This window comes from Procambarus clarkii, chromosome 40 (assembly GCF_040958095.1).
Source record: "Procambarus clarkii isolate CNS0578487 chromosome 40, FALCON_Pclarkii_2.0, whole genome shotgun sequence".
In the NCBI taxonomy this organism is placed as follows: Eukaryota; Metazoa; Arthropoda; class Malacostraca; order Decapoda; family Cambaridae; genus Procambarus; species Procambarus clarkii.
Genome location: NC_091189.1, coordinates 38,262,366 through 38,285,652, shown reverse-complemented (window position 1 = coordinate 38,285,652; position 23,287 = coordinate 38,262,366). Strand labels below are relative to the sequence as shown.

The following is a 23,287-nucleotide window of genomic DNA, read 5'->3' as shown; positions in this document are numbered from 1 at the left end:
TACCCATTTCATTATGTATGAGGTCAATTTTTTTTATTGGAGTTAAAATTAACGTAGATATATGACCGAACCTAACCAACCCTACCTAACCTAACCTATCTTTATAGATTAGGTTAGGTTAGGTAGCCGAAAAAGTTTGGTTAGGTAGGTTAGCTAGTCGAAAAAAACATTAATTCATGAAAACTTGGCTTATTAGGCAAATTGGGCCTTGCATAGTAGGCTGAGAAGTGCATTCTGACTACTAGGTACGACATATATATATATATATATATATATATATATATATATATATATATATATATATATATATATTATATATATATATATATATATATATATGTCGTACCTAGTAGTCAGAATGCACTTCTCAGCCTACTATGCAAGGCCCAATTTGCCTAATAAGCCAAGTTTTCATGAATTAATGTTTTTTTCGACTAGCTAACCTACCTAACCAAACTTTTTCGGCTACCTAACCTAACCTAATCTATAAAGATAGGTTAGGTTAGGTAGGGTTGGTTAGGTTCGGTCATATATCTACGTTAATTTTAACTCCAATAAAAAAAATTGACCTCATACATAATGAAATGGGTAGCTTTATCACTTCATAAGAAAAAAATTAGAGAAAATATATTAATTCAGGAAAACTTGGCTTATTAGGCAAATCGGGCCTTGCATAGTAGGCTGAGAAGTGCGTTCTGGCTACTAGGTACGACATTATATATATATATATATATATATACACATACATACAGAGCACCACTTGGTTCCTGAACTTTAGTTATCCGAAACTTCCAGTTTCCCGATTGGTGTTGGGGAGTCACGCTACACGAACAAAGTTCGGGTAGGAAGTAGTCTGCCAAGCTTCACGCCGGCCGGGGTTGGGGTTACCTTACACGAACCAAGTTCGGGTGAGGAAGCGGTCAGCCAAGCGTCGTGCCGGCCCGTGGTGGTGGGTGGGTGGGAGATGGTTTAGTTTGCTCACTGACCGTGTTGGGCGCCACCTGCTACCCTGTGATGTCACAGCCTATTGTTCCCATTGTTTGAATTTGTCACGAGACTGGAGTGTTCATTCCGTGACTTTGTTTTACATATCAGCACAATCAAGGAACATCCGTGCACCATGTCGACTCCAAATGCATGCATTGTGTCAGTGAAAGCATCTACTAGCAGGTTACGTAAAAGAAGGAGGTCAGTGATGACATTTGAGAAGAAAGTTGAAATAATTAAGAAGGTGGAGAGCGGTGTCCCGAGAAGTGTCGTGTGCGCTGAATATGGCATTCATAAAAGTACTGTTTTTGATCTTCTTAAGGCTAAACCTATCATTTTTTACTATTCCTTTAGAAGTGAAAGTGATAAAGCAATACAAAATAGAAAGGTAGTAAGTAAAGCAAAGGTGGAGAGTATTGATAACGCAGTGTGGGAGTGGTACAAACAGAGACGTGAGGTGACGAAGAAGCCAGTGGCAGGCTGGCTGCTCGTGGAAAAGGCGCGTGAATTTCAGCAAGCAATGAAAATTACTCAAAAGTGTGTATACAGTGATGGATGGCTCAGAAGTTTTAAAACCCGTCATGGCATTAGGTTCATTAAAGTGCATGGTGAAAGACAATCTGCTGATAATGTTGGTGCTGATGAGTATGTAAGTAAATTTGTGGAGATGGTGCAGGAATAAAATTTATCTCCAGAGCAAATTTATAATGCTGATGAGACAGGTTTGTACTGGCGTATGCTTCCCACAGAAATGATGGCTCATAGTGGTGAGGACGATCCTTCAGGTGGTTATAAACAGAACAGATAATTTCTTTGTTGTGCTGTGCAAATGCAGCTGGCACGCACAAATTAAAATTACTTGTGATTGGAATTAGTAAAAAACCCAGGGCTTTAAAGTCAGCCAGGTGCCTCCCTGTGATTTATAAGGACCAGCCAAGTGCGTGGATGTCTCGAGTAATATTTGTCGAGTGGTTTAATAAGAACTTTGTACCCGAGGTGAAGGAACACCTGAAAAGTGTTGGTCTCCCGCAAAACAGCAAATTTGTTCTGCTGCTAGATAACAGTTCAACGCATCCATGAGGTGATGAGCTAGTAAATGGCAATATTATTGGAATGTTCTTGCCACCCAATACAACTTCAGTGATCCAACCCATGGATCAAGGAATAATTAAGAACCTTAAACACCACTACAAGAGGATGTTTGCCAGGCGTCTTAATAATCAGCTTGGAACACTTAAGGACTTTTATAAAGTCTTCACAATAAAGTCAGCTATCTGGACTATTGCTAATGCATGGGATGAGGTAAAGCAGACAACACTAAGAAATGGTTGGAAAAAACTTTGGCCCACGTCAAGTCTGTTTCCTGAGGAAGATGAAGAGGCAGATTTTGAAGGATTTGCAGTGAAGAAAGTGAGCGAGAAGAAAAAATTAAGAGGAACTCCTAGCCTATATCAAGGGGATTAAGTCCCCTGTGCTTAGAGCAGAACTGGTGACTGAAACAATAGAAGATGACATAGATGGATAGATTTTGATGATGAAGCCCCAAACAATCGAAACATGACTAATGATGAAATTATAGAATTAGTATGTACAGCAAAAAAGCTAGAAGAGTGCAATGAAGAAGATGGAGAAGAAGAGGATGAAGAAACATTAAAGGAAAAATGTAATATGGAAAAAGTTCAGCAAAATTTTGAAGACATTCTGGCATTTATGGACACGAGTTACAGCGAGTTTGAAACTAAGGACATCATGAGTCTGTACAATTTGTATATGAAGTTTTTAAAAACAAGAGCCAAGGGAATGAAACAAATGTCAATTACAGAGTCTTTTGCAATGGCTTCCAAGAATGCTCGCATTGCATCACCTGCACCTGACTCATCGCATGTTGACCCAGTCAATCCAACAACTTCAGTCAACCCAACACCACCAACATCCACCACCACCTCTTCCATGTAAATAACTGTGCTTCATCAATATCGATCATCAACATAAGCAGATCAGGACTTCAATTATTGGTGAGTACAAACAAAATACGGTAGCATTTACGCTATGAACCTGCCGATTTTTTCCCCTAGATTTTTTCACAATTTTTTTTTTTTTTTTTTTTTTTTCCTCCATTTCTCGTATACGAACTTGCATGTTAACCGACGGGTCTCGTCCCCATGGGGTTCAGAAACCAAATGGTGCTCTGTATATATATATACTCTGTATATATATATACATATATATATTTTTTTCTTTAATGAGCGCTGTTTGTCGACATAATTGTATTTGTGCTGCTTTTTCATCTATGTTTTCATTTCTTGTTTTCATTCTACTCATTATGCTCAATTAGTATTAAGCTTGTCATTTAAGTTTATCATGCCCGAAACGCTTTGCGTAATAGTGGCTTTAGGCATTGTATGTACTAGCTCTACCTATAAGTCAAACAATCCTTGTAAATATTTATTGTATGTATGTACCTTACCTAAATAAAATTGTATTGTATTGTATTGTATATATATATATATATATATATATATATATATATATATATATATATATATATATATATATATATATATATATATATATATATATATATAGCGTAATAACACCACACATAACCACACAGAAATATTAGTGCGTCTGGCCTTGAGGGCGGCTGCCGATCAGCTGACTGTATGAGTAGCCACATCTTTGTGCCTTTACTCACCATACAAGCTTAGATGTACAGTTATGGTGAACAAAACATGTAGATACTTATATATAACGTCTGTATATAGTGAATTATAGCAAAAACATTATTGTGGGAGGAGAATGTGGGTGAGTCAGATGACTTGAGGGAGGCCGTGAGTGGCTGGCTGGTACACGGCGGTCACTCCTCTTTACTTTTTGACTCATAATAGCTACTTAGTGGTTCGTTATAGTGAACAAAACATGCAGATACTTATATATAACCTGTGCTTATAGTGTAATAACCGACAAAGTATTTGTTCACTGATTGATGAACATAATTGAATCAACAATATGCACACCATATTTTTGAGTACAGCAATGATTCACTCATTTTATTATATAAATATATCAAACTACACACTACTGAATAATATTACAGCAAAAAAACTATGAAAAATCAATCAGAGACATTTAAATAATTAGGTAATTATCTCTTTGTGGCAACTCCGGCCTGACAGCTGGCGATCAACAAACCGCCTGGGACGCATGCTGAGTCAGCGCCTATTTTTTGCCAGACTTCCCCGCCCTATAGCGGGCAATATATGCCACTTACGATTTTTTTATTATTTTTCCCGCGATCAGTGAACACAAATTAACAGGTTAGGAAGAAAAAATATATTTTTATTTTTTTTTTCAAAATTACATACACCTGTGGGGAAGAAAGGATATTATACCCCTAGCATGTTAAGGGTTAATGTTTTTACATTCTTGTAAAGCCATTAACCCTTAACACTTTCGCGCTTTATATTAGAGATAACTCATCGCCGTTTTATCTTACGATTCCGCATAACAGCCTACTTTTCTCGTCCATCGAAAAAATATTTCTATAAATTCCATTTTTTAACCGAAATGGATGGAGATACTCTCAGATTTTTCTCCATGAAATTCCCGTTCTCCCTCACCGAACACATGGCGAGGAATGGCCAACAACAACAAGCATACCACATGTTCCCGACATAGATGCCAGCGCAGCTCCTCCTGCTGACGCGGCAGTTTCAACACCCGGCACATCTGGTGCGAGGCGTCCTCTGTTCACCTCAACACCTCAAGCCCACTCATCAACCACAAATTCTGAAATGGACATTGAGGACATAGAACCACTTGATGTTTCTGATTTCATAGAAGATTCTACTACAAGTTTGGTGGTTCCTGTAGAAGACAATATTCCTCCAGTGCATCCAAGAAATTCAAGAATTATAGATTCAGAACAACGTCTCAACTACAAGTTGACGCATGAACTCGTGCACTTGGCTAAAAAAAGAAGATGCCGTGTTTGTTTCAAGTCTGGCAAAAGGAGGGACGTGATATATGGATGTAAAACTTGTGATGTGGCACTGTGCACTGCGCCTTGCTACACAAGGTACCACCGAAGAAAGATATTTTGGGTGGAGAAAAAATAACCACCGGCAACTGCTTCACTCCACCTAAGAAACATCAGATGAGCAACTTCAGGATCAGAAGCCTGAAGATGGTGGAGTGAAGAAAAAATGCTCAACTGTTGATCTTCAATCAACATAGACAGGGTAAGTACACCTATTTGGAATTTTTTATCATCTATAAGAAGTTATATTATATACGTTTTGTAGAGAATTTATTTGCAAATTTTTTGGTACCAGAATGAATATTATATCACATAAACTTCTATGAGTAAAAAAAAAAAAAACACAAAGTATGTTTGGGGGTGTGGCGGGTGTGGCTCTGGGTGTGGCGGCCGTGTGGCAGTGGGTTCCCTTTAGCCGTTGATATATCCAACACGTGGGAAATATTTGTATGTGTTATGTATATGTCTGTGTAGGGAATTTTACTGCGATCACTGTCATACAAATTATAAAATGTTTCAACAAGTATAAACATGACAAACATCGATCACTGTCATACAAATTATAAAATGTTTCAACAAGTATAAACATGACAAACATCAAACGAACGAAAACAATGCGTTCGTTTCTGCCGCGAATGCATACTGAGCGAAGTGGTTCTATATTTGGCGCTTCTCTTACACATGCTTTGTACAAATGTTATACATTTCATCTTATAGAAAATTTTATTGCGAACACATTGGTATAAAAAAGAAATACGTACATAGAAAAGTAGGGTCAGGAAACGTATAAATGTATAAACTTTCCAAGCATGATTTCCCCCGTGTTTTCGCCAGTGCGCTCGAGGCTAACTACTCTCCACTTCACACACTCTTGCGGGTGGGCAATTACCTATATTAAACATTCATATGCATATGTCCGTGTAGAGAATTTTATTGTGATTCCAATGATACCAAAATTAGCGACGTAGGACAACTGTAGGCTTCGCAACCATTAAGAGAGTGGAAACATTTTGTTGCTGTTTGGCGCTCTCGGTAAGTGATCTGCATAGTTTTTTATTTGGTGTTGATACTCATTATGCTTGGGTGGCATTTTATAGATATGCTCTTATAGAAAATTTCATTGGGAACACAGTGATACCAAATTTAAATACGTGCGCCTTCAATTATTGTCAGGACAGTCAAAAGAGTGTACACTTTTTCGGTCTTACCGCATAGGCGCGCGAAGTGCCGAAAGCATCTGGGGTATTGATTTTTTTTGAGCGCCGAGAGCGCAAAAGTGTTAACATGCTCGGGGTTTAATATCCTGTCATCCCCACAAGCGCATGTCATTTTGAAAAAAAAAAAAAATTATTTTTTCTTTCTAACCTGTTAATTTGTGTTCACTGATCACGGGAAAAAATAATAAAAAAACCGTAAGTGGCATATATTGCCCGCTATAGGGCGGGTAAGTCTGGCAAATTATAGATGCTGACTCAGCGTGCGTCCCAGGTGGTCTGTTGCTCGCAAGCTGTCAGGCCGGAGTTGCCACAAAGAGATAATTACCGAATTATTTCAATGTCTCTGATTGATTTTTCATACTTTTTTTGCTGTAATATTATTCAATAGTGTGTAGTTTGATATATTTATATAATAAAATGAGTGAATCATTGCTGTACTCAAAAATATGGTGTGCATATTGTTGATTCAATTATGTTCATCAATCAGTGAACAAATACTTTGTCGGTTATTACATTATAAGCACAGGTTATATATAAGTATCTGCATGTTTTGTTCACTATAACGAACCACTAAGTAGCTATTATGAGTCAAAAAGTAACGAGGAGTGACCGACGTGTACCAGCCAGCCACTCCCGCCCTCCCTCCAGTCATCCGACTCACCCACATTCTCCTCCCACAATAATGTTTTTGCTATAATTCACTATATACAGATGTTATATATAAGTATCAACATGTTTTGTTCACCATAACTGTACATCTAAGCTTGTATGGTGAGTAAAGGCACAAAGATGTGGCTACTCACACAGTCAGCTGATCGGCGGCCGCCCTCAAGGCCAGACGCACTAATATTTCTCCTCCAACAATACTGTGTGGTGTTATTACGCTATATATCTTATATACAGACGTTATATATAAGTATCTACATGTTTTGTTCACCATAACTGTACATCTAAGCTTGTATGGTGAGTAAAGGCACAAAGATGTGGCTACTCACACAGTCAGCTGATCGGTGGCCGCCCTCAAGGCCAGACGCACTAATATTTCTCCTCCAACAATACTGTGTGGTGTTATTACGGTATATATCTTATATACAGACGTAATATATAAGCATCTACATGTTTTGTTCACCATAACTATACATCTAAGCTTGTATGGTGAGTAAAGGCACAAAGATGTTTCTACTCACACAGTCAGCTGATCGGCAGCCGCCCTCAAGGCCAGACGCACTAATATTTCTCTTCCAACAATACTGTGTGGTGTTATTACGCTATATACACACATTATATATAAATATCTACCTGTTTTATTCATCATACTTGTACAAATAAACTGGTATGGTGCCCAAAGACCATCGTGGTAACCAGTAAACAACACCGTCGTCTGCACGGTGGCGTCGTGCAGACGACGCCACCGCCCTCACCAAAATGGCGGCTCCAAACCTTCTCTTGCTGTTTATACCCTCTATACACTCGTTATATATAAGTATCTACATTTGTGTTCACCATAGGGAACCACTAAGCTGGTATGCTGAGTGCAGTCAATAAAAGGTGGCCACACACAGTCAAAAGACATCGCCACCACCCTCCCTCCCACAGCATTACTCCTCCTTCCATGGCGCACAGCGCTAAATATCACCACAATCCTGCTATTATCAGAACCCTGGTAAGTTTTATCACAGTCAGGGGTCTTCTGTAATAATATCATCCCTACATAATAGCATGAACAAGTATAATTTGGCATTTTTAGGCGATGCTGTGGTCACAAGCTGAACAGCAGTGCTGTTAGCTCATGCTGCGTGCGTCAGGCTTAGTTGCTCACTCAATACTGAGGCCAATAACACCCTGGAGTTTGGCCCACGATTTTAAAAAAAAATGGCGTCTGTTTACAAGAGCCCTGATGAAGGTGTGGTGAACCCCGTGTATCCGCGGGCTGTTTAAATCTTGCGTAGTACTCCAACACATCATATGACGTGATGCGCAGTTGACTGGAACAACGTCCAGCACGTCATATGACGTGATGCGCACTTTAACCCTTAAAGTGCGCATCACTTCATATGAAGTGTAAATCGTTTTATCAGTCAACTGCGCTTCACTTCATATGAAGTGTATGGGTACCGCGCACGATTTGAATGGCCCGCGGTGTTGCTGGGGGTCCCATACGCTGCCCAGGGGCTCTAGTAAACAGCGACCATTTTGAAAAAAATTCCCGCTCATGATCCGAAGGCATGGGAGGCCTCAGTTTAGCGAGAGTCACCATGGCGAGCGCACGGTCAAACGCCTCACGGGCATGCACCACTCAGTCCCTCACCCCAGAGCAAATAGCCCACGAATTATTCTCTGAAGGTGAAGAAAGTGTGTTTGACGATTCAGACAACGATGAGGATTATACACAGTTGTCGGGTGATAGTAGCAGCAGCAGTGAAAGTGAGAATGACCGCCATGCCATGGCGAGGCCTATACGCTCACCGATGCCTCCTCGCCCAGTTTCTACCCCAATTCTACCACGACCTCCCAGTTCCTGTGGATATTTTCTGTTTGAGGGTGACGAGTCAGAGGGAGGTGACTCCTTTTCTGGGTTTAGTGACTCAGATCACAGTTTTATTGAGCCTGTGGCTGGTACCAGTGGTGTAACTGGGCGAGAAATTGTCGCGTCAGCAGCATCTCGCCCGGCCAAGCGCCACCGCATGGCACCACATGAGGGACCAAGACCCTCGTGTTCACGTGCATCTACCTCACGTGCACCCACCTCACGTGCACCCACCTCACGTGCACCCACCTCACGTGCACGTAGCCGCCGTGCTTCTCGCAGACGGTATTCAGCTCCTGGTCGCCGGTATGCATCGCTTCTTCGCCGTCTTTCCTCTGCATCTCGCAGGACGCCTGGTGTACTTGAGTGGAGTGATGGTGACGATTTTATTCCTAATATTCCTCACTTTGACGATAAAGATGTAGGGATTACAAACCTTTTCCCTAATCAAGGTGAGGACATGGCTGAGATGGAATATTTTACAGCATTCTATGATGAACCACTCATGGAATACATTGTACACCAAACGAACCTGCATGCTGCTTACCTGATTGAGAGGGAAATCACAGAATTTTCACGACTGCAGCGTTGGAAAAATACCACAGTGGCGGAAATGTATGTTTTTGGCACTCTGTTTGTTGATGAAGCACTGTCACAAACATGCAATAAATGACTATTGGAGCAAGGACAAGACAATACCAACACCTTTATTCGGGAAATATATGTCACGAGACAGGTTTCAGATACTCCTCAGGTGTCAACATTTTGGAAGTGTTCAGGACCGAACACCTGATGATAGACTGTGGCGAGTGAGGCACTACATGAACGATGTTATTGGAAAATTCAGAGATTTTTACGTACCAGCACAGAAGCTGGTGGTTGATGAATCTCTCATACTTTTCAAGGGACGTGTTCCATTCAAACAGTACATTCCCTCAAAACGAAACAGATTTGGCCTGAATTTTTTTGTTCTTTGTGATTGTGAGACAGGATACGTGTTACACATGATTCTGTACTCGGCTAGTGATGTAGACATTCCCGGTAACGACGAACATGGATTCTCGGGGAGTGTAGTGAAGACCATCATGGCTCCGTGGATGAACAAGGGACACATTTTATACACAGATAATTACTATACAAGTCCCTTGCTAGCTCGGTTCTTGCTAGAAAATAGAACCGGATTGGTTGGTACAGTAAAGCCACAACGAAGGGAAATGCCTGTGTTTGACAACGACATTGCAGTTGGTGAGTGTCAGAGAATGAAAAGTGATAACATTCTGTCAGTTCGGTGGAAAGACAAAAAGAGAGGTGAACTTGTTGACAACAATTCATGATGGAACAATGGTGAACAGTGGGAAAGTGAGCCATAAAACAAACGCACCACTATATAAGCCAGACTGTGTTTTAGACTATAATATCAACATGCGGTTGATTGATAAATCAGACATGATGATTGGCACTGCAGAGTGTGTGCGGAAGACATGTAGGTGGACGAAAAAAGTGTTCTTCCATCTTGTGGACATGAGCATGCTGAACTATTTCAACATGTACCTTGTGAGAACTGGACGTAAGCCCACTTTCCGTGACTTTGTATTTGATGCTGCAATACAGTTATTAGGAAAGTTTGCAAAAGATGTCCCAGGTATTCAGCGGCCCATCATAAACCCACTGTTGCAGCATGCTGGTACTCCACGCCTCACTCACACTGAAGGCTTCCTAGCACACAAACTTAAGTATTTGCCACCTGGTGTGAAGCGTGCAATAGCCCAACATGATTGCTTGGTGTGTAAAACAACGACACGTAGAGACAAGAAACGGAAGCTTGTGCAAACATGGTGTGAAACGTGTGGTATCCCATTATGTGCTGTCGACTGCTTCAATGACTACCACAGTCTAGAAATCTTCTAAGTGTGCTTCAAAGTGTGTATAGCGTGTGCGAGTGTGTAAATATGTAAACATATAAGCAGATAGCGTGTGCGTGTGTGTAAATATATACAAATATAAGCAGAACATACAATATAATAGACTGTAATGACATATTATATTGCCGTAATTGAAAACATTTGTGTGCGCCTGTGTATACTCAAATATGCAACAATTATTGATACAAAATATGTTCAAACAGTATTTGAAACACAATTAGTGAAAAAAAATTAGATAAAATGCGCTTAGACATTGTAAATAAATAGCGCAAAAATATATTTGTGGCAACTCTGGCTGTTTGAGGACCGCGCGCAACACCTCCCGGGCGTGTACTGCATGAGCGAACATGCAGATTGTGACGTCATCACCGAGCTTCTCGGCTCTATTGCAACAAAAGTAAGTACAATAGAATTTTTTTTTTATTTTTCCCGTGATCAGTGAACAGAACTTAACAGATTAGCAAAAAAAAAAAAAATTTTTTTTTTTTCAAAATGACATGCGCCTGTGCGGATGGCAGGATATTAGACCCCGAGCATGTTAAGGGTTAAGGGTTAATATGCATAGCGTTTCGGTCAGGTCCTTAATCTAACAGATAATTTTAAGTAGGTAATCTGTAGCAAAATTGAAAAAAGTGAACAGATACATTGTAAGAAAATCTTTAGAAAATTAGTAGGTACATTTTAGTAAAATTTGAGGATTATCGACAGGTACATTGTAGCATAATTTGAGGATTATTTCTAGATACATTGTATTAAAATTTGCATTCAACATAACAACCATGATATATGATGATGGCAGTGACAATGGAGAAGTTATATGGCTTAGGCACATATTTTGGGGTAGCACACGATACAGTGTGGGTGTGAAGCACTAGGTAGAAAACTATGAGGAATGAAATTAGGTACTCTTTGGTGTTACCTTTGAATAAAAGATAGGTTGGACAGCTTTTTAATTCATTAGAGAGTGAGTTCCATAGACTAGGTCCCTTTATTTGCATAGAGTGTTTACACAGATTTAGTTTAACTCTAGGGATATAAGAGATATTTATTTCTGGTGTGGTGAATATGGGTTCTATTACATCTGTGAGGAAGAGTTTCATTTCAGGGTTTGCATCTAGAAACAAAGTTTTGTCAATGTAAATGGCACAAGAGAATGTGTGGAGTGAGTTTATGTTTAGCATGTTGAGGGATTTAAACAGGAAGGGCTGAGTGTTGTCTGAAAGCAGAGTTTGTTATTGTTCTGATAACAGATTTTTGCTGGGTGATGATGGGCTTGAGGTAGTTTGCTGTGGTTGAACCCCATGCACAGATGCCTTATGTAAGATAGGAATAGTTTAGCACATCATATAATGAGAGGAGAGCAGAGTTTGGAACATAATATCTGATTTTAGAAAGGATACCGACCATTTATGAGACTTTTTTGGTTATGCGTTGTTTGTGGGTGCTGAAGGTGAGTCTCTTGTCTAAATATAGGTCAAGGAACTTTCCATCCTTTTTATTACTGATGTTAACATTGTCTATCTGAAGCTGAATTGCATTTGTTGATTTGTTTCTGAATAATATGTAGTAGCTAGGTCTTTTCTACCTTTAGTGTGAGTTTGTTGATAGCCATGCATGAGTAGACTTTTTTTAACCCTTAAGCTGCTAAGGGGTCCTGAGGAGATTTACACCCCTGTGCGCAAGAAAAAAATAATTCTAAAAAATTATTTCGTCTTCTAAAAATGTTAATTTCTGTTCCCTGAGCACTGGAAAAAAAATCGTAGGTTACTTTTTTTTTTTTTTTTTTTTTTTTTGAGATATATACAAGAGTTGTTACAATCTTGTACAACCACTAGTATGCGTAGCATTTCGGGCAGGTCCCTGGAATACGATCCCCAGCCGCAAAGAATCGTTTTTTCATCCAAGTACACATTTTACTGTTGCGTTAAACAGAGGCTACAGTTAAGGAATTGCGCCCAGTAAATCCTCCCCGGCCAGGATACGAACCCATGACATAGCGCTCGCGGAACGCCAGGCGAGTGTTTTACCACTACACCACGGAGACTGTAATAGAGTGTATAGGGCACAATAGACCGAGGGAGTCTGGCAAAAAAGTGGGCATTGACAGAGCGGTCGTCAGAGCCGGTCAGAGTCACCCGAGCTGACAGGTGGGAGTTGCCACAAAGATATTATCACCTAATTATTTCAATGTCTCTGATTGATTTTTTTTTTTTTGCAGTAATATTATTTAATAGTGTGTAGTATGATATATTTATATAATAAAAGAGGTGAATCATCGCTATACTTAAAAGTATGGTGTGCATATTAGTGATTCAATTATTATGTTCATAAAACAATAAACAAATAGTTTTGCTGTTATTACACTCTGTACACAGGTTATATATAAGTATCTGCATGTTTTGGTCACCATAACGAATAACTAAGTTGGTATTATGAGTCGAAAAGCAACGAGGAGTGACCGCCACACACCAGCCAGCCACTCGTTGCCACTCACTCCCTCAAAAACGCCTCACTCGCCCACTTTCTCCTCCCACCATCCTGTTTTATACTTCATTCACAATATACAGACATTATATATAAGTATCTATATGTTTTGTTCAACACAAGTGTACAACTAAGCTGATATAGTTAGTTTAGGCACTAAGAGTCGTCACTATACACACAGCCAGCTGGCGGCTCCCTCACTCATTCACGGTCACACACACTAAACTTTCTCCCCCAACAATACCATTTGCAGTGTTATTACACTATATATATACACATATTATATATAAGCATCTACATATTGTATGCACAGTAATTGTACACCTAAGCTTGTAGAGTGCCCAAAGAGCATAGTGGCCACCCTCTACACAACCAGACAAATCATGCAAACGACGTCACCTCAATCACCCAAATGCTTGTAGAGTGCCTAAAGAGCATAGTGGCCACCCTCTACACAGCCAGACAAATCATGTAGACGACGTCACCTCCGCCACCCAAATGGCTCCTCCCAACATAATCCTTTTGCTGTTATTACATGAATACACACATTATATAGAAGTATCTATATTTGTGTTCACCATAGAGAACCACTGTCGAGCTGGTATGGTGAATGCAGATAATAACAGGTGGCCACACAGTCAGTAGACGATGCTATCTCCCTCCGTCCCTCAGCATCACTCCTCCCACAGCACTAATTATCACAACAATACTGCTATTATCACAATCCTGGTCATTTTTATCACAGTCAGGGGTCCTCTATAATATTGTCATTGCTAAATAATAGCAGTTATATATTTATTTTGACATTTTTCGGCAATGCTGTGGTCACAAGCTGAACAGCAATGCTGTTCGCTTATGCTGCGTGAGCCAGCCTTGGTTGCTCCAACAGTTCTGTGCCTCTCATACTGGAGAATATTGCCCACAATTTTTTTTTAACACTATCGCCCGCACCATGTGAGCACCACTGACTTTGACGTCATGGGGCTAATGGTGCGGGCGAGCGCGTGGCGATGCCTAAATGTGTACTGTATACTCGTTTCAGTTTTCTCACCTTAATTCTCATGCTACATCGTTTGTTTTGGTATCATTGTGTTTGCAATTAAATTCCCTGCAGATGTATATGCATATAATGTCCAAAAGCCTGGCGAGACTCCCTGCAGTAAAGCCTAAATTTACCCATGAATGAGCATCAATTTGCACACCACAACCTAATGTGTATACTCGTTCATTTTGATAACATAAATTTTCATGTTACATCGCTCGTTTTGGTATCAAATTGTTTGCAATATAAAGGCGCGCATTTTAAAACTAGTCCCATAATAATAGCACAATAAATAGAATTTTAACAAATATTTTAAAATTTAAAATTTAGACCCAAAAACAAATATATAATCTTTAACCCTTTAACTGCGCAGCCTATAAATATGACACCCCCCCAGTGCGCAGGAAATGAAACCTCGGGAAAAAATTCTTTTTTCTTCTGAAAGTGTCAAAAACCCCTCCCTGTATATGGGTATAGCAACGGAAGTTTGAAATTGTATTTACTTTGGCTGCTATGGGGTCCGAAAGGTGGGGCGTGACATCATCACGCGGTACCCCTACTCCCAGACATCACTCGGTACCCCTACTCAAATCTCTGAATATGTTAGACATTAAGTCACTGCACATTCTCTCATGTGTATTATACATATATAAAACGCTAAACTATAATGCCAATCCTGATCTCAAAAGCTTCATAGAAGGTTGTAACAGAACCCATGAGCACCACACCAGAAATAAATACAGTTTTGATATTCCTAGAGTACGACTTAATCAAACTAGAAATGCTCTACAAATCAAGGGGCCCAGAATGTGGAATGACCTTCCCAACCATGTTAAAGACTGTACCTCTCTCAACCAGTTTAAGTTAAAAGCGAAGCTATACCTAATAAATTCCCTGTAACCTACCTTACCCTTCTATTGTCAACCAATGTCTGTTTTTTCTTTAAAGAGCGCTGTTTGTCGACATAATTGTATTTGTGCTGCTTTTTCATCTATGTTTTCATTCTACTCATTATGCTCAATTAGTATTAAGCTTGTCATTTAAGTTTATCATGCCCGAAACGCTTTGCGTAATAGTGGCTTTAGGCATTGTATGTACTAGCTCTACCTATAAGTCAACCAATCCTTGTAAAAATTTATTGTATGTATGTACCTTACCTAAATAAAATTGTATTGTATTGTATTGTATTGTATCATTCCCCATGCGCCAGAGCAGTATGCTCTCGGGGCCGGTGGGGCGCCAGGGGCGGGGCACGCGAGATGCCGCGAATATATTTTTGTTCATTTTTTGCGCACAGTTCCAAATGCATTTTATTTGTTTTTACGTGCTAATCCTATGTATAATGAACACGTACACTACATTATGGTAGTAAAACATACGTACTGACCAAGGACACTGTTACGTGCATGACACTTGTGTACACATATCTTGCGCATAATTACCATGTATCATGCTAATTTATGTATATATACAATCTATTTACAGACTATACACTGTCACACACTATATACATTCACCATCAACACATTCAGAACACCGCGAGTGTGAGTAGCCACACCCAGCCAGCCCTCCCTCACTTCGCCAACATTGTATTCACCAACATTACTCCTCCAAATCATACAGTTATTCACACCAATGTTTCATGTTTATTTATGTATATTTACAACATATGTACACACTCTACACTGTCACACACTATATACATTCACCATCAACACATTCAGAACACCGCGAGTGTGAGCAGCCACACCCAGCCAGCCCTCCCTCACTTCGTCAACATTGCCCCTCCCATCATACAGTTATTCACACCAATGTTTCATGTTCATTTATGTATATTTACAACATATGTACACACTATACACTGTCACACACTATATACATTTACATCAACACATTCAAAACATCGCGAGTGTGAGCAGCCACACCCATACAGGCCCTCCCTCACTCCAACATCTTACTCGCCAACATAGCTCCTCCCACTATACTGTCATTTTTTTATTACACTATTTACACATGTTATATATACTTATCTACATGTTTTATTTACTAGAACTATGCAAGTAAGCCGGTATTGTGTCCAAACAGTACAGTAACCATCATACACTGCATGAGAAATCACACAGCAGACAGCAGACGGCGCTACAATTACGACGTCACATCCCTCACCAAAATAGCTCGTATGGGCCAATAGCAGCTACCTCCTATGGGTCAATAGCAGCTGCCTCGTATGGGCCAATAGCAGCTGCCTCCTATGGGCCAATAGCAGCTGCCTCCTATGGGCCACTAGCAGCTGCCCGTATGGGCCACTAGCAGCTGCCTCCTCTGGGCCAATAACGATTCTTCACGGCAGGGGATTGTATTCCAGGAACCTGCCCGAAACGCTACGCGTACTAGTGGCTGTACAAGAATGCAACAACTCTTGTATATATCTCAAAAAAAAAAAAAATAGCAGCTGCCTCCAATGGGCCAATTGCAGCTGTCTCGTATGGGTCAATAGCAGCTGCCTCGTATGGGCCACTAGCAGCTGCCTCCTATTATGGGCTAATAGCAGCTGCCTCGTATGGGCCAATAGCAGCTGCCTCGTATGGGCCAATAGCAGCTGCCTACTATGGGCCAATAGCAGCTGCCTCGTATGGGCCAATAGCAGCTGCCTCGTATGGGCCAATAGCAGCTGCCTCGTGTGGGCCAATAGCAGCTGCCTCGTGTGGGCCAATAGCAGCTGCCTCGTATGGGCCAATCCTGGTCACTAATTTCTGTAAATGAATAATTGACCACAAGTTTATTTTGAAAAGGAACCTAAGAAGTCGTTTGAAGATTCCTAGATGGACGAAATAATGCTGTGGTGCTGTGGCTAGCGCTGTGAACATCGTGAACAGCATTGAATCACTGATATTTGAACATTGTACCCAGTCATTATCACACTCGGGCTCTTCTATAATATTATTATGGCTAAATAAAACAGATTATATATATATATATTTTGACAATATTATGCGACGCTGTGGTCACACGCTGAACAGCAGTGCTGTGCGCTCATGCTGCGAGCGCCAGCCTTGGTTGCTCACTCACTACTGACACCCGGCAATGTGGACCATGATTTTTTTTAAAGATGGCGTCTGTTTACAAGAGCCCTGAGGAAGCTGATGTGAACCCCATGTATCCGTACACCCTTGGCTTTAGTACTTGTAGGTTGTATGTAGCCAAGCTTGTAAAGCATAAGGTAGTATTGAAAAGATTATAGGAAAAGATCAATTTGTAAGGTAGTCTTGAAAAGATTGCTTTGTATGGTCCCACACAGGAAGAGATTCAGCTTACCTCAAGAGTAATTACCTAAGTGTAATTACCTAAGTGTAGTTACAGGATGAGAGCTACGCTCGTGGTGTCCCGTCTTCCCAGCACTCTTTGTCATATAACGCTTTGAAACTACTGACGGTCTTGGCCTCCACCACCTTCTCACTTAACTTGTTCCAACCGTCTACCACTCTATTTGCGAAGGTGAATTTTCTTATATTTCTTCGGCATCTGTGTTTAGCTAGTTTAAATCTATGACCTCTTGTTCTTGAAGTTCCAGGTCTCAGGAAGTCTTCCCTGTCGATTTTGTCAATTCCTGTTACTATTTTGTATGTAGTGATCATATCACCTCTTTTTCTTCTGTCTTCTAGTTTTGGCATATTTAATGCTTCTAACCTCTCCTCGTAGCTCTTGCCCTTCAGTTCTGGGAGCCACTTAGTAGCATGTCTTTGCACCTTTTCCAGTTTGTTGATGTGCTTCTTAAGATATGGGCACCACACAACAGCTGCATATTCTAGCTTTGGCCTAACAAAAGTCATGAACAATTTCTTTAGTATATCGCCATCCATGTATTTAAATGCAATTCTGAAGTTAGAAAGCATAGCATAGGCTCCTTGCACAATATTCTTTATGTGGTCCTCAGGTGATAGTTTTCTATCTAGAACCACTCCTAGATCTCTTTCTTTATCAGAATTCTTTAAAGATTTCTCACATAATATATAGGTTGTGTGGGGTCTATGTTCTCCTATTCCACATTCCATAACATGACATTTATTAACATTAAATTCCATTTGCCAAGTGGTGCTCCATATACTTATTTTGTCCAGGTCTTTTTGAAGGGCATGACAGTCATCTAAATTTCTTATCCTTCCTATTATCTTAGCATCATCAGCAAACATGTTCATATAATTCTGTATACCAACTGGTAGATCATTTATGTACACAATAAACATCACTGGTGCAAGAACTGAACCCTGTGGTACTCCACTTGTGACATTTCTCCATTCTGATACATTGCCTCTGATTACTGCCCTCATTTTTCTATCAGTCAGAAAATTTTTCATCCATGATAGAAGCTTACCTGTCACCCCTCCAATATTTTCCAGTTTCCAGAACAACCTCTTATGTGGAACTCTGTCGAAAGCCTTTTTTAGGTCCAGATAGATGCAGTCAACCCAACCATCTCTTTCCTGTAATATCTCTGTGGCTCGATCATAGAAACTGAGTAAATTCAAAGTGTGTCAGTCAGAAAGAGATTCAGCTAGCCTCAAAGAGTATCCGTCAGTTAGGAAGAGATTCAGGTATTCTTGAAAATATCTATGGAAAACACCATCATGGAAGCCGCTAACACTGTTCATCTAATCTATTTGTATCAGATGCATCATCACTGAACACAGAAAACAATTCATCTATGTATCATCTAAATAAATTGTAGATAGCATACGATTGCAAGGGTGATGCTCAGACCTACAACTGGATACGCTAGCTGTATTGTCCTCATAGGTGTTGTATCACTTGCATCCGACCTTTGTGTTAGGTCCTTATTGCGCCTAGCTTCACCAATATTATGACCCTTATGTTCTTCAAACAATAAGGTTTGAATTTCACCGACAGAGCATTATCTTTCAAAACTGTGTCGGACAGATGTTTGGAAGTCAAGAGGCGCGTGCGCCACTCATGGTTACTCATTCAGTACTAACCCAGCCAGCAGCCCTAGGGCATTCTGGGAATTTTTGCCAAGGTGGCTGCCTCTCACTGGAGGTCCTAAGAGTCTATTTCGTACACAACCAACCTCGTACACATTTAGAATTGGAACCGAAAAATCAAAGAGTTTTTTTGGTTGGCGCAGTTTCCCGCCGACCGAGAATACTCGGTTGGCGCAGTTAAGTGGTTTAAGGGTTAATTCATTATTTACAACATTATTTAGTGTGTGTGGGGTTGGAGTCTTATAGCAGATGAAGGTAGTAGTGTCAGCAAATAGTATGGATTTAAGAATGTTAGCAACATTAGTCAGATCAATGATGTATATAAGAAATAGGAGAGATCCTAGGATGCTGCCCTGCGGCACTCTTATGGTTAACCACTGCACTACGCAACTTGCCTTGAGGGTCGTGATGGGTGGTGCATGTGAGAAGTTGGGTTTTGGCCCACTACTCAGCTAGCTTACATCTGTTAGGTAATAGGTAGAAAAAGCATTTTGCCTCAGAAAATTTTGGAGATGTGCACACCCTGTGCACAAAAATCTATCTTTCTTGGTAGTGGAGATAGACTAGTGAAATCATGTCTCTTTCGAAAGGGGATGCCTTCAGCATTACAAAGAAGTAACTCTCGTTGTCGTAAGTATTCTGTGTGAATAGTTACACGTTTTCCCTGAATACTGTAACTCTGGCCCTGACAACAGAGAGAGAGAGAGAGAGAGAGAGAGAGAGAGAGAGAGAGAGAGAGAGAGAGAGAGAGAGAGAGAGAGAGAGAGAGAGAGAGACAGAGACAGAGAGAGAGAGACAGAGAGAGAGACAGAGAGAGAGAGAGAGAGAGAGAGAGAGAGACAGAGAGAGAGAGACAGAGAGAGAGAGACAGAGAGAGAGAGACAGAGAGAGAGAGACAGAGAGAGAGAGACAGAGAGAAGAGAGAGACAGAGAGAGAGAGACAGAGAGAGAGAGAGAGAGAGAGAGAGAGAGAGAGAGAGAGAGAGAGAGAGAGAGAGAGAGAGAGAGAGAGAGAGAGAGAGAGAGAGACAGACAGACAGAGAGAGAGAGAGAGAGAGAGAGAGAGAGAGAGAGAGAGAGAGAGAGAGAGAGAGAGACAGAGAGAGACAGAGAGAGACAGAGAGAGAGAGAGAGAGAGAGAGAGAGAGAGAGAGAGAGAGAGAGAGAGAGAGAGAGAGAGAGAGAGACAGAGAGAGAGAGAGAGACAGAGAGAGAGAGAGAGAGAGAGAGAGAGAGAGAGAGAGAGAGAGAGAGAGAGAGAGAGAGAGAGAGAGAGAGAGAGAGAGAGAGAAGGCTAAGGGGACCACCTCAAGTAGCAACGGTTCCCCTATGCCGGTGACGTGACATCATCAGCATTTCCTGTCGGCCCCTATTGCCATTGGAAGTGGCACGAAGGCCTTCGCCGATGCTCAAACCTGATTGGTCGAGTGCCTGGCATCAAAGGAGCCGCCGCCCGAATTCTCGCACCAACAAGTCGCTGGAGTGAGATTCCCGCGCCTGAGGCGTTATTCTGTGTTGAGGAGCTGTGCTGCCGAAACGTAGGGAGATCAGGGTTCTGGCCAAGACCTTGGTTCTTCCCGTCTATATCAACCTCCAGCCAGCCCAACTTGATTCTACGCCGCTCTGTGATCGTTGCTGCAGAATCCAGCGATTGCGGGCTCCGTCAGAAGTTAAATTCAGAAGATAAGTGAAGTCACAGCTGTCACATGAGACACCAACAGGTGCAACCGGACTGTTTCAAATAATCACGTGACATCGGCTTCACCTAGAGCAATCCGTCATTTCATTGCCCCGTAACAGTGAGATATAAGAATCAGGAAATGATTCTATGTGTTTGAGTGATGATCGCGTGAAAATCTTCGATATTGTGAGCATGGACTTTGATTATTTCCCGTCCTCGCCATTGTGTTCTGGGCGTCCCTTGCGGTGCCCCTATATATATATTCATATATGTACATACATCTGTGCTAGCATGTGTTCATTCAGCCTTCAGCAATATATCACGCTTGTGCATAAAACCGGTGTTTAAAGTTAGTGCGCATTCTCCCAGTGTGTTGGTGGGAGAGTCATCCAAGCCATTCTCGACATTAAAGTGATGAGCGCGCGGCCATCTCCCCAGCCGCCCTGGACTAGGGTAGGGCTTGCGCCCAAACCTCGCTTGTCGCACCTCCAACCGCGCCTCGCCATCCAGCCTCATCTCACTTGCTACCTCTGAGCATATAGTCCCACCCCAGCTCCACCTCACTTCGTCGTTCCTGGCTCGTGCTTCAATCAACAGTTGGGGCTAGTGTGTGTGATTGGTGCTCGTGAGTGTGCCATACCGGTATAAATCAACGTGAGTACTCAAACTATACTTCTCTGTATCTTCTGTTGTTGTGCAAATTCCTTGTGTTGAATTTATTTTAGCCATCCGGTGTTGGGTTCTCACTAGTTTCCCTTCGGGACCGAGTTTGATTCCCCGAAGAAGCACGATAGGTAAAGATCTGCTACAGCTTTTCTGTGTGAATACTGAAGACAGATCTTTAGTGTGATTGTCATCTTACACATTCAGTTCTTACAACTTTAGTTGTCTTTCTGACGTCTGTATTTTACTGTGTTTAGTGTGGCTTCAATATATATATATATATATATATATATATATATATATATATATATATATATATATATATATATATATATATATATATATATATATATATACAGTGGTACCTCGGAATGCGAGTGTCCCTGTATGCGAGTTTTTCAGAAGACGAGCAGGATTTCCTCGAAAAATATGTCTCGGAACGCGAGGGTTACCTCTGGGACGCAAGTTTGTTGATACGCGTACAGGCCGACCTAGCGCGTGCTAATTCGGCGATCGTCGCCCCTCCGCCCCTCAGTTTACCATTGTCTCGCGCTCAGTGACTACCCCCACATCAATTCTTCTCGCGGATTTTCAGTGTTTTGTTGGATTTTTGGTGATTTGTCTATACAATTTGTTATTATATATCTCACCATGGGTCCCAAGAAAGCCAGTGGTAAGGATAAAGGCCAGAAAGCACATGTGAGGATGACAATAGAGGAGAAACAAGAGATCATTCGGAAGCATGAGAACGGTACACGTGTTGTTGAACTTTGTAGGCAGTACAACAAAGCCACATCAACAATATGCACTATACTTAAGAAGAAAAATGAGATTATGGGTGCTAAAGTGGCAAAAGGAGTAAGAACAATAACGAAACAAAGACCACAAATACTTGAAGAAGTGGAAAAGTTGTTATTAATTTGGATACACGACAAGGAGTTAAGGGGTGATAGTGTTTCGGAGGCCATTATTTGTGAGAAAGCCAGGGTGTTGCACGAAGACCTTCTAAAGAATACCCCTGCAACGAGTGATGCAGATACGAAAGAGTTTAAGGCAAGCAGGGGCTGGTTTGAAAAATTTAGAAGGAGAAGTGGTATCCATAGTGTTACAAGGCATGGGGAGGCAGCCAGCTCAGACAAACCAGCCGCTGGACGATTTATTGACGAATTTAAAGAGTTTGCAGATGCTGAGGGATACCTACCGCAACAAGTGTTTAATTGTGACGAAACAGGACTGTTTTGGAAAAGAATGCCTAAGAGGACATACATTACCAAGGAGGAAAATCCTTGCCTGGACACAATTAAGCCTATGAAAGATAGGTTTACGCTTGTGCTGTGTTCAAATGCGAGTGGCGATTTGAAAATTAAACCCTTGCTAGTGTATCATTCTGAAAATCCAAGGGTTTTCAAACAGTATTAAGTGCAGAAAACCCATTTGTGTGTGATGTGGAAGTCTAATAAAAAAGCATGGGTGACTAGGCTTATTTTTTCGGAGTGGGTGAATGAAGTGGTGTGCCCTGCCATAGAAAAATATCTGCAGGAGAAACATTTGCCACTCAAAGCCATGCTTCTCCTCGACAATGCTCCTGCTCATCCTCCAGGCTTGGAAGATGATTTGTTGCCCAGATACAATAAATTCCTCACAGTTAAATTCCTTCCTCCTAACACCACTCCTCTAATTCAGCCTATGGACCAGAAAATCATAGCGAATTTTAAGAAACTTTATGAA

At 41.1% G+C, this 23,287-nt stretch overlaps 1 protein-coding gene across 6 annotated transcripts in view; it reads right to left on the bottom strand.

Moving 5' to 3' along the window:
* Positions 1 to 23,287, bottom strand: part of LOC123758034 (uncharacterized) — a 247,631-nt gene that overhangs the window by 32,435 nt on the left and 191,909 nt on the right. The window lies entirely within an intron of this gene.